A 13773-nucleotide genomic window follows, 5' to 3' on the forward strand; every position below is an offset into this window, starting at 1 on the left:
TTACACTTTGTTACATTGTTGTTGTGTTTTGCTCGATTGTAAAAGATACACAACTGTGGAGGAGCTGGTCTGAGAAGTCAATCTGTTGTTAATATTCAGTCTTTTATTGTTCATAGTTAATATTGTAAATACCATATTCTTTATTTTCATGTACACTCTGGGTGTCACATTCAGTAAAAAACTGTAAAATTCCATTCTGGTTTTTTTGTGGTGGTCTGTCATAACTTTTGTAGAACTCTATGGGACATTGTGACTTTGGGTATTTGTGGTCCTGAAAAAAAAGGGAGCCCAACACACATACTGTACAGATAAATGTGTATATATTTGTTCCCAACACACATACTGTACATATAAATGTGTATATATGTTCCCAACACACATACTGTACAGATAAATGTGTATATATGTTCCCAACACACATACTGTACAGATAAATGTGTATATATGTTCCCAACACACATACTGTACATATAAATGTGTATATATGTTCCCAACACACATACTGTACATATAAATGTGTATACATGTTCCCAACACACATACTGTACAGATAAATGTGTATATATGTTCCCTACACACATACTGTACAGATAAATGTGTATATATGTTCCCAACACACATACTGTACATATAAATGTGTATATATGTTCCCAACACACACACTGTACAGATAAATGTGTATATATGTTCCCTACACACATACTGTACAGATAAATGTGTATATATGTTCCCAACACACATACTGTACATATAAATGTGTATATATGTTCCCAACACACATACTGTACAGATACATGTGTTTATATGTTCCCAACACACATACTGTACATATAAATGTGTATATATGTTCCCAACACACATACTGTACATATAAATGTGTATATATGTTCCCAACACACATACTGTATATATAAATGTGTATATATGTTCCCAACAGACATACTGTACAGATAAATGTGTATATATGTTCCCAACACACATACTGTACATATAAATGTGTATACATGTTCCCAACACACATACTGTACATATAAATGTGTATATATGTTCCCAACACACATACTGTACATATAAATGAGTATATATGTTCCCAACACACATACTGTACATATAAATGTGTATACATGTTCCCAACACACATACTGTACATATAAATGTGTATATATGTTCCCAACACACATACTGTACATATAAATGAGTATATATGTTCCCAACACACATACTGTACATATAAATGTGTATATATGTTCCCAACACACATACTGTACATATAAATGAGTATATATGTTCCCAACACACATACTGTACATATAAATGTGTATATATGTTCCCAACACACATACTGTACATATAAATGTGTATATATGTTCCCAACACACATACTGTACATATAAATGTGTATATATGTTCCCAACACACATACTGTACAGATAAATGTGTATACATCATTTATACACATTGGCCCCCCAGACACATTGTTTCTCTCAATGTGGCCCCCCGAGTCTAAATATTTGCCCAGCTCTGATATACAGTATATCCTACACAGCCCGTAGTACAGTAAAACCCGATAAACAAACAATACACGACAATAACTAATACAATGAAAACAATAAAAATAAATCAGTCAACTACGGGCAACATTCTGGAGCGCAGCTAATGCAAATAAATCTCAATGTTGACAACTTAAAGAAAGCGGGGCTAATCCAACAAACACAGTCGGAGATGGGATGATCTCGCGAGGTCCTCAGTGTCCACTTTGACGATCAATAAGTCAGAACAACGTTTCCATGGCATCATTTCCGTCACCAGAGGGCAGCAGAGAGCGAGGTTTCGCCTCCTGACAGGGACCGGGTCCGCCATCTTGGAACAGGCACTGACTGAATCGTTGAATAGTCAACTATTGTAAGACACCCTCGCTGTAATGGGTTACCAAAATAAAAGCTGTGACAAGATGAACTATAAATAGTGTTTCACTTGTTTTGCGTGACAGATAAAAAACGTGTACGGTATCTAAAACGTGACACATAATTATGTGACGTCTTGTTATTGTTGACAGATGACTTGTCTATGACACTTTAAAGGCCTACTGAAAGCCACTACTAGCGACCACGCAGTCTGATAGTTTATATATCAATGATGACATCTTAACATTGCAACACATGCCAATACGGCCGGGTTAACTTATAAAGTGACATTTTAAATTTCCCGCTAAACTTCCGGTTCAAAACGCCTCTGAGGGTTGACGTATGCGCGTGACGTCAATCATTGAAACGGAAGTATTCGGACACCATTGAAGTCAATACGAAATAGCTCTGTTTTCATGTCATTATTCCACAGTATTCTGGACATCTGTGTTGGTGAATCTGTTGCAATTTGTTCATTGCATTATGGAGAAAGAAGCTGAGCAAGCAAAGAAGAAAGTTGTCGGTGCGAAGTGTCTATTTTGCGAGGGAAGTCAGCAACAACACGTACACAGCCGGCGCTTCTTTGTTTACATTCCCGAAAGATGCAGTCAAGATGGAAGAACTCGGACAACAGAGACTCTAACCAGGAGGACTTTGATTTGGATACACAGTTGCGCTAACGTGAGTACACAGCTGCGCTTCCAAACATTTGATCGCTTGCTATAACTAGCTCGAGCTAGTAGCTAGGAGCTAGGAGCTAGCATTAGGATTAATTTGTGGCATATTAAATATAAGCCTGGTTGTGTTGTGGCTAATAGAGTATATATATGTCTTGTGTTTAATTATTGTTGTAGTCATTCCCAGCTGAATATCAGGTCCCACCCGCGCGCTTCCAAACATTTGATTGCTTGCCCGTACGTGCGTGTCATGTACGTAACTTTGATTAAATATATAAACTTTATGAACCTTGGGTTAGGTGAACGGTTGTTTGGGCTTAGTGAGTGAGTGTGTGTGTTGTGCAGGTGTTTGAATTGTATTGGCGGGTTATATATACAGGATCCCGTCCATATTACCCGCTCGAGCTATAACTAGCTCGAGCTAGTAGCTAGGAGCTAGCATAACAAACACCTAGGTGTTTTTATGCGGGATTAATTTGTGGCATATTAAATATAAGCCTGGTTGTGTTGTGGCTAATAGAGTATATATATGTCTTGTGTTTATTTACTGTTGTAGTCATTCCCAGCTGAATATCAGGTCACCCCGGCTCTCACAGCATCTTCAACTCCCCACTAGTCCTTCACTTGCACTTTCCTCATCCACAAATCTTTCATCCTCGCTCAAATTAATGGGGAAATCGTCGCTTTCTCGGTCCGAATCTCTCTCACTTCATGCGGCCATCATTGTAAACAATAGGGAACTTTGCGTATATGTTCAACTGACTACGTCACGCTACTTCCGGTAGGGGCAAGCCTTTTTTTATCAGATACCAAAAGTTGCGATCTTTATCGTCGTTGTTCTATACTAAATCCTTTCAGCAAAAATATGGCAATATCGCGAAATGATCAAGTATGACACATAGAATAGATCTGCTATCCCCGTTTAAATAAAAAAAATTCATTTCAGTAGGCCTTTAATGGGAATGTAAACATGTTTTCTACGTCTAAAAGTCATCACGAGTTGACCATTGTGAAGCAGATTGTGTTTGTTGTATGAAACATGTCCGTCACTTCCATCCGCACATGTCTAATATTTGATCTGCTACTGTTCAAAGGCTTTTGTTTACATATTATTCTCACTGGAAGCAGAGGATTGACTGACAGATACAAAAGAAAAGCAAGGTTGTAAAAAAAGAGTAAACAAATCAATGAGATCGCGGCCGTCCTATCAACTTCTGCCAAGAGTTATTTTAGGAGTCAAGAGTTCCTGGAGATGCTCGGTCCAAAGAACCTTCAGGGCTGATTTGCACAAAAACTCTTTTATCAAGAATCTCTTTTCTTCCTCGCCTGCAGTGTTTTCTTCCTGTAATTTATGCACGTCAAGATAAATGTGTGAGCCTTGGAGATAAGCAGAGGCTCAGGGAGACAACAAACAAAATAAATAGTCACCTTTGCCGTGTGCTGAGAAACCAAACGGCCTTGCTGGGACTCTAGTAGAGCGCCACTCGGCCCGTGTACATGACAACATTTCTTTCATCTGGTCAGCAGAATGTTCCTGTGAACAAAATGATCCCATTGTAACCTGCATGTTCATGCGTCACACCTTAAATCGCAATACTTTACTTTGACATGCGCAGAACATAACATAAACGGAAAAGTGTGTTATTCTTTGTGGTATGGCGCCATCTTTGGGACGAGTTCACTCCCTGCCGATGCTGAAGAAGCAGTAGACTTCCACTGTAAACATGGCCTTGTGCATTTCTGCTTGTCCTACATTATTACTGTATTTATTTATCATTTTTCCTTCTGTTCACTACTTTTGTTTTACCTCTCTTTTTGTAATGTAGCGTTGTGCATTTCTGCTTGTCCGACGTTATCACGGTGTTTATAATTGTTTCCTTCTGTTCATTACTTTTGTTTTACCTTTCTTTTTGAAATGTAGCTTTGTGCATTTTTTGCTTGTCCGACATTATCACGGCATTTATCATTTTGTCCTTCTGTTCACTACTTTTGTTTTACCTCTCTTTTTGAAATGTAGCTTTTTGCATATTTTGCTTGTCCCACGTTATCACGGTATTTATAATTTTTTCCTTCTGTTCACTACTTTTGTTTTACCTCTCTTTTTGTAATGTAGCGTAATGCATTTCTGCTTGTCCGACGTTATCACGGTATTTATATTTTTTTCTTTCTATTCACTACTTTGGTTTTACCTCTCTTTTTGAAATGTAGCTTTGTGCATTTTTTGCTTGTCCAACATTATCACGGCATTTATCATTTTGTCCTTCTGTTCACTACTTTTGTTTTACCTCTCTTTTTGAAATGTAGCTTTTTGCATATTTTGCTTGTCCCACGTTATCACGGTATTTATAATGTTTTCCTTCTGTTCATTACTTTTGTTTCACCTTTCTTTTTGAAATGTAGCTTTGTGCATTTGTTGCTTGTCCGACATTATCACGGTATTTAAAATTAGTTTCCCTTCTGTTCACTATTTTTATTTTGCCTCTCTTTTTGAAATGTAGCTTTGTGCATTTCTGCTTGTCCGACGTTATCACGGTATTTATATTGTTTTCCTTCTGTTCACTACTTTTGTTTTACTTCTCTTTTTGAAATGTAGCTTTGTGCATTTCTGCTTGTCCGACGTTATCACGGTATTTATATATTTTTTCCTTCTGTTCACTACTTTTGTTTTACTTCTCTTTTTGAAACGTAGCTGTTCTGTGCCTTTTATGGTGGGATATGTATAACTTGCCGCACGTCTTCATGTTACGACGTTCTGTGTAGGTGTCTGAGACTAGCAGTTAGCATTTGGAGTAGCTGTAATGTCGTGAATGAAACAGCTTGTTAAGACGACAACAGGATACCTCCTTTTATTGTTACATGGACACATGACACTCCAGACCATACTTATATTTTTGCTCGTCTGCTTTTAAAGCAACAAACTCCACAGTATATAACGCTACTTGTGTGCATGTTGAATGTGGGAGACAACAGCAAGACAATCACTTCATTCCAAGACTATTACATTTAGTCCCCACTTCCACCACCAAAGTACATCTGACATCAAAGATATGAGCAGTCAGGATCATTCTCACCAAACTTCAGAACATGTGTTTTCATATGCTACAATACCAATGACTATCAGCATAAACCACCCGGAATAAACTTTTGATCCGAGCGTGTGTGATCTGGTCAGAAGATTGTAAATGGCGCGTTTACGTGAAACATTTTTATTCCGGTTATGTTTCTAATCCGATTAAATGTGCACATAGCTAACGAGAAGAAAATCCGAGATTTACCTCCTGACTTTAGAGCAGGGGTGTCAAACTGCTTTTCAATGAGGGCCACATCACAGTTATGATTGCCCTCAGAGGGCCAATTTTAACAATGAGTAATATATGAATATACATGTATATATATAATACATTAACAATATGTTTCTTTACATAAGCCACACAAATGAAAATAGAAAATGTACTTTAAAAACTGGCAGCTCAGTCACCAGAATTTTACAGTAAAAGCAGTGTTTTTTTGTACAGCATATAAAAAATGGAATAAATGGAATGGAATGGAGAAACAACACCACTGTTTTAGCGGGAACATTCTAGCAACAGAGCTGCCATTTCAAATATAAATAAAATATATTGTTAAAATGTTTTTTAATGTTTTAGTGTCTTACTGTATATGGAAATAAACAGTACTAGAGTTGATTTTACGGTAAAAAACTTCAATTTTACTATTTGATTGATCATTTGTTTTGAAATCATAAGTCAAGCAGATATTTAAGTACAGTATTTATCTTTTTTTTAACAAAATATGTTTTTGGAATACATGATAATATAATATTTTGATAATATTGAATATTAAAAGATATGCACTTGCATGTACATGATTTTTAAATGTCAAAAGGGAAAGAACAAATATATTTAGCAAGAGAAGATTAAGCATTTTACACACATAAAATAAAGTGGCGGGCCAGATTTGGCCCCCGGGCCTTGAGTTTGACACCCGTGCTTTAGCCCGGTTCAAGAGCCGCCTTTTGGGGAGCGAGGACGACGTCTCAATGCGGTGTTGGATGAAGGAGGCCAGCGAACACATCAGGATGCTTCCTCGCAGCGACTTGGAAAGAAGAACTGTATCTGTGGCGGACCTCAACTCACTTCACTTCTTTCAGACTATTAGACGTGGACTTAGTGGGACAGGACCCTTACTTTGCTACATGATTAGACCGTCTCTCTCTCTCTGTGTGTGTGTGTGTGTGTGTGTGTGTGTGTGTGTGTGTGTGGGTGGGTGGGTGGGTGTGTGTGTGTGTGTGTGTGTGTGTGTGTGTGTGTGTGTGTGTGTGTGTGTGTGTGTGTGTGTGTGTGTGTGTGTGTGTGTGGGTGGGTGGGTGGGTGTGTGTGTGTGTGTGGACTCCCTCTCCCTGGACTCCATGGCTGGCTTTCCAATTTCCGGGTTGTGACTGAGTCATTGCAGCAGTGCACTGGACAAGAAGGACACAAAGGACGAGAAGGAGAAGAAGGACAATAAGGACACAAAGGACAAGAAGGACAGGAAGAAGGACATGAAGGACAAGAAGAAGGACACGAAGGACAAGAAGGACAAGAAGGACACAAAGGACACAAAGGACAAGAAGGACAAGAAGGACAGGAAGGACAGGAAGGACAAGAAGAAGGACAGGAAGGACAAGAAGAACACAAAGGACACAAAGGACAAGAAGGACAGGAAGGACAGGAAGGACAAGAAGAAGGACACAAAGGACAAAAAGGACAAGAAGGACATGAAGGACAAGAAGAAGGACACGAAGGACAAGAAGGACACGAAGGACAAGAAGGACACGAAGGACAAGAAGAAGGACAGGAAGGACAAGAAGAACACAAAGGACACAAAGGACAAGAAGGACAGGAAGGACAGGAAGGACAAGAAGAAGGACACAAAGGACAAAAAGGACAAGAAGGACATGAAGGACAAGAAGAAGGACACGAAGGACAAGAAGGACACGAAGGACAAGAAGAAGGACAGGAAGGACAAGAAGAAGGACAGGAAGGACAAGAAGAAGGACAGGAAGGACAAGAAGGACAAGAAGGACAAGAAGAAGGACACGAAGGACAAAAAGGACAAGAAGGACATGAAGGACAAGAAGAATGACACGAAGGACACGAAGGACAAGAAGGACAAGAAGGACACGAAGGACACGAAGGACAAGAAGAAGGACAGGAAGGACAAGAAGAAGGACAGGAAGGACAAGAAGAAGGACAGGAATGACAAGAAGAAGGACAGGAAGGACAAGAAGAAGGACAGGAAGGACAAGAAGAAGAACAGGAAGGACAAGAAGGACAGGAAGGACAAGAAGGACAAGAAGGACACGAAGGACAAGAAGGACAGGAAGGACAGGAAGGACAAGAAGAAGGACAGGAAGGACAAGAAGAACACAAAGGACATGAAGGACAAGAAGGACACGAAGGACAAGAAGGACAAGAAGGACACGAAGGACACGAAGGACAAGAAGAAGGACAGGAAGGACAAGAAGAAGGACAGGAAGGACAAGAAGAAGGACAGGAATGACAAGAAGAAGGACAGGAAGGACAAGAAGAAGGACAGGAAGGACAAGAAGGACAGGAAGGACAAGAAGAAGGACAAGAAGGACAAGAAGACCCCTGGGGGTAAAATATCTGAAGTCAGCTGAAAGTGTTAAAAAAACACTGCAGCGTTTCCGTCTGGTCGGGACGGAACTGGAACTGTTGGCCCGTGTGTGTGTGTGTGTGTGTGTGTGTGTGTGTGTGTGTGTATTCTTATAGTGTGTGTACGTGTGTGTATTCATAAAGTGTGTGTACAAGTGTGTGTGTGGTGTAATCCTGCTGAATGGGTGTATTGTGCAGCAGGAAAGTGTAATCACACTGTTAGACAACATCTGCGGTGTTGCATTGCCCAATCAACTGTTTGTCTTTTGTTGGGCCGTCACAACGTTATTAGCGCCTCTGAGTCGCCATCGCTGATTGAAATCAGCTCATCCTGCCAAATAATTACACCATGTGTCGCACCGCCACTCACAACCACTCAATAACAACAGCCAGGGAAGAAAATACACAGTCATCATTTTTATTAATGAATGTTGTCTTCCACACACACACACACGTACACACACGCACACACTCACACACACACACACCTAACTGGCCCAGCAGGTGTGGCCCCGACTGGAACGACTTTCTAAATATAGTCCTTCTTTCCTTGTTGACAGAATAAAACATATATTGTTATGTCCGGGGGGAGTAGACGGCACAGACCACAAGGGGGCGTAGTAGCTTTATGTTTTATTAGATATATAATGGCAACATATATATAAAATAATAAACAATGATATAATAAACTTGAGAATGGAGTGTGACTAAATTCCAAGAAAGTGTGTGAGACTATGTGTGGGGATTACTTACTGAGTGTTACGTTGAGTGTTGAGCAAGAGACGGAAGTCCTGGAGGGGAAATGCAGGCTCGAACGTCCGTGAGACAGGCAGGTTGTCGGGGGGGGGGGGGGGGGGTATAGCGTGGCGTCAACAGGTCCGTGTCCGAGCAGGGGTCGAGGATCGAGGGAGGCAGTCTGGAATCCAAAAGGAAGTGGAGGCACACAGCTCGATCCCGGCAAACATGGGTAGCACTACTGGAAACACAGATGACATAAGACGCGCGGACTGGGGAAGCACAGAGAGAGAGCAAGTGCGTGGGAGGGGAGCCAGAGACGGGATGCTCACTATGAGGAGTGAACTACGTTCTGGCACAGGATCTTCGGGTCCGCTGGTCTTTATGCTGCTTGTCTTGATTAGTCCCAGGTGCGCTGATTGCAGATTGCAATCGTGGCCGCCATGCGACCAGAGCGAGCGTAGGCGTGTCCCCGCATGTGGGACTGCCATGACATACTGTATATACTGTACATGCACTGCATGCAATTGCAACAAACATATTATCATACAGTACAAACATGTGTTTGGTTAAAATTCCAATAAATACATAAATGTCTGCTTGAGAACCCCCGTAAATACTCTAGTACACCACTACAATGCACATATTCTTCAATAAATACTCTAGTACACCACTACAATGCACATATTCTTCAATAAATACTCTAGTACACCACTACAATGCACATATTCTTCAATAAATACTCTAGTACACCACTACAATGCACATATTCTTCAATAAATACTCTAGTACACCACTACAATACACATATTCTTCAATAAATACTCTAGTACATCACTACAATACACATATTCTTCAATAAATACTCTAGTACATCACTACAATACACATATTCTTCAATAAATACTCTAGTACACCACTACAATACACATATTCTTCAATAAATACTCTAGTACATCACTACAATGCACATATTCTTCAATAAATACTCTAGTACACCACTACAATGCACATATTCTTCAATAAATACTCTAGTACACCACTACAATACACATATTCTTCAATAAATACTCTAGTACATCACTACAATGCACATATTCTTCAATAAATACTCTAGTACACCACTACAATACACATATTCTTCAATAAATACTCTAGTACATCACTACAATGCACATATTCTTCAATAAATACTCTAGTACATCACTACAATACACATATTCTTCAATAAATACTCCATCAATCATAACTGAGGAGAATATTTCAAGTAGCTCTTGTAATACATCCCATTGTTGTGTGACGTGTACCTAATGCTATGTCCAGTGGTACCTAATGCTATGTCCAGAGGTACCTAATGCTATGTCCAGAGGTACCTAATGCTATGTCCGGTGGTACCTAATGCTATGTCCAGTGGTACCTAATGCTACGTCCAGTGGTACCTAATGCTATGTCCGGTGGTACCTAATGCTATGTCCAGTGGTACCTAATACTATGTCCAGTGGTACCTAATGCTATGTCCAGTGGTACCTAATACTATGTCCAGTGGTACCTAATGCTATGTCCAGTGGTACCTAATACTATGTCCAGTGGTACCTAATACTATGTCCAGTGGTACCTAATACTATGTCCAGTGGTCCCTAATACTATGTCCAGTGGTACCTAATACTATGTCCAGAGGTACCTAATGCTATGTCCAGTGGTACCTAATACTATGTCCAGTGGTACCTAATGCTATGTCCAGTGGTACCTAATGCTATGTCCAGTGGTACCTAATACTATGTCCAGTGGTACCTAATGCTATGTCCAGAGGTACCTAATGCTATGTCCAGTGGTACCTAATGCTATGTCCAGTGGTACCTAATGCTATGTCCAGAGGTACCTAATGCTATGTCCAGTGGTACCTAATGCTATGTCCAGAGGTACCTAATGCTATGTCCAGAGGTACCTAATGCTATGTCCAGAGGTACCTAATGCTATGTCCAGTGGGTGGACTATTCATGATGAACTACTTGGAATGAAACATTCTTCAGGGTTAGATTGTCTTCTTTGAAGGGTCGAAACCTGCAAGTAGTACTCTGTATGCTACAGTACATCTTTGTATCATATTATATTCACTTCTGTATGCTGCTGTGGTACAGTAAATATTTGTATCATATTATATTCACTTCTGTATGCTGCTGTGCTACAGTACATCTTTGTATCATATTATATTCACTTCTGTATGCTGCTGTGCTACAGTACATCTTTGTATCATATTATATTCACTTCTGTATGCTGCTGTGCTACAGTAAATATTTGTATCATATTATATTCACTTCTGTATGCTGCTGTGCTACAGTACATCTTTGTATCATATTATATTCACTTCTGTATGCTGCTGTGGTACAGTAAATATTTGTATCATATTATATTCACTTCTGTTTGATGTCGGCCCTCCTGAGCTTTCCATTGATTTCATGTCCGACTCTTACAGCGACAACATTGATTTGTATTTATAGGCCAGTAAACATGGAGAAGATTGTTATTTTCTCTACACAATAATAATAATAATAATAATAATGTGTGTGAGGAGACTTCTATTTGTACATAATACATGTAATATTATTTGTACATAATACATGTTATATTATTTCTACACAATATATGTAATATTATTTGTACACAATACATGTAATATTATTTGTACATAATACATGTAATATTATTTGTACACAATATATGTAATATTATTTGTACACAATACATGTAATATTATTTGTACATAATACATGTAATATTATTTGTACACAATACATGTAATATTAATTGGAAAAAATACATGTGATATTATTTGTACACAATACATGTAATATTATTTGTACATAATACATGTTATATTATTTGTACACAATACATGTAATATTATTTGTACACAATACATGTAATATTAATTGGAAAAAATACATGTAATATTATTTGTACACAATATATGTAATATTATTTGTACACAATACATGTAATATTATTTGTACACAATACATGTAATATTATTTGTACATAATACATGTTATATTATTTGTACACAATACATGTAATATTATTTGTACATAATACATGTAATATTATTTGTACACAATACATGTAATATTAATTGGAAAAAATACATGTAATATTATTTGTACACAATACATGTAATATTATTTGTACATAATACATGTTATATTATTTGTACACAATACATGTAATATTATTTGTACACAATACATGTAATATTATTTGTACATAATACATGTAATATTATTTGTACACAATATATGTAATATTATTTGTACACAATACATGTAATATTATTTGTACACAATACATGTAATATTAATTGGAAAAAATACATGTAATATTATTTGTACACAATACATGTAATATTATTTGTACATAATACATGTTATATTATTTGTACACAATACATGTAATATTATTTGTACACAATACATGTAATATTATTTGTACATAATACATGTAATATTATTTGTACACAATATATGTAATATTATTTGTACACAATACATGTAATATTATTTGTACTCAATACATGTAATATTATTTGTACACAATACATGTAATATTATTTGTACTCAATACATGTAATATTATTTGTACACAATACATGTAATATTATTTGTACATAATACATGTTATATTATTTGTACACAACACATGTAATATTATTTGTACACAATACATGTAATATTATTTGTACATAATACATGTAATATTATTTGTACACAATATATGTAATATTATTTGTACACAATACATGTAATATTAATTGGAAAAAATACATGTAATATTATTTGTACACAATACATGTAATATTATTTGTACATAATACATGTGATATTATTTGTACATAATACATGTAATATTATCTGTACACAATACATGTAATATTATTTGTACATAATACATGTAATATTATTTGTACTCAATACATGTAATATTATTTGTACTCAATACATGTAATATTATTTGTACATCATACATGTAATATTATTTGTACATAATACATGTTATATTATTTGTACACAATACATGTAATATTATTTGTACACAATACATGTAATATTATTTGTACATAATACATGTAATATTATTTGTACACAATACATGTAATATTATTTGTACATAACAATACATGTAATATTATTTGTACATAACAATACATGTATTAATAATAATGTGTGTGAGGAAGTCATCTCAGCATCTTTCTAGAAGAAAAACTCCACATTCAAACTTCCTTTTTACTCACACTTGTCCTTCACCTCGCCTCACACACACACACACACACACACACACACACACACACACACACACACACACACACACACACACACACACACACACACACACACACACACACACACACACACACACACACACACTTACACCAAGTGTACATGTTGTGTACATGAATGAGTGTGAGTACATTGCTCCCACAGGAAGTGGTTGACAATAGTTCTTCCCTTCTGCTCCCACTTTAGTCCATTTAACCCAGAATTGGGTCGACTGCCCTCACAACTGCGTTAAGCTTCCTTCACGACAAAAAAACAGTCGCCCTTAAGAAAGTTATTTAAGTAAGTAATGTTTTAACAACATCAGACCTCTGCATAGTTAAAGTTTTGATGTACTTGTAATGTTTTTTTTTAAATGTTTTATGCTAATTTTGGACAAATAAAAACCTTCCCTTTTGATGGAAAAACACAAAATATGCAGCGTTTACAAAACTTAGGTGGAATATTTAAAACAAGGAAATTACAGCCTTTA

This window comes from Entelurus aequoreus, linkage group LG18, assembly GCF_033978785.1.
Source record: "Entelurus aequoreus isolate RoL-2023_Sb linkage group LG18, RoL_Eaeq_v1.1, whole genome shotgun sequence".
Taxonomy (NCBI): Eukaryota; Metazoa; Chordata; class Actinopteri; order Syngnathiformes; family Syngnathidae; genus Entelurus; species Entelurus aequoreus.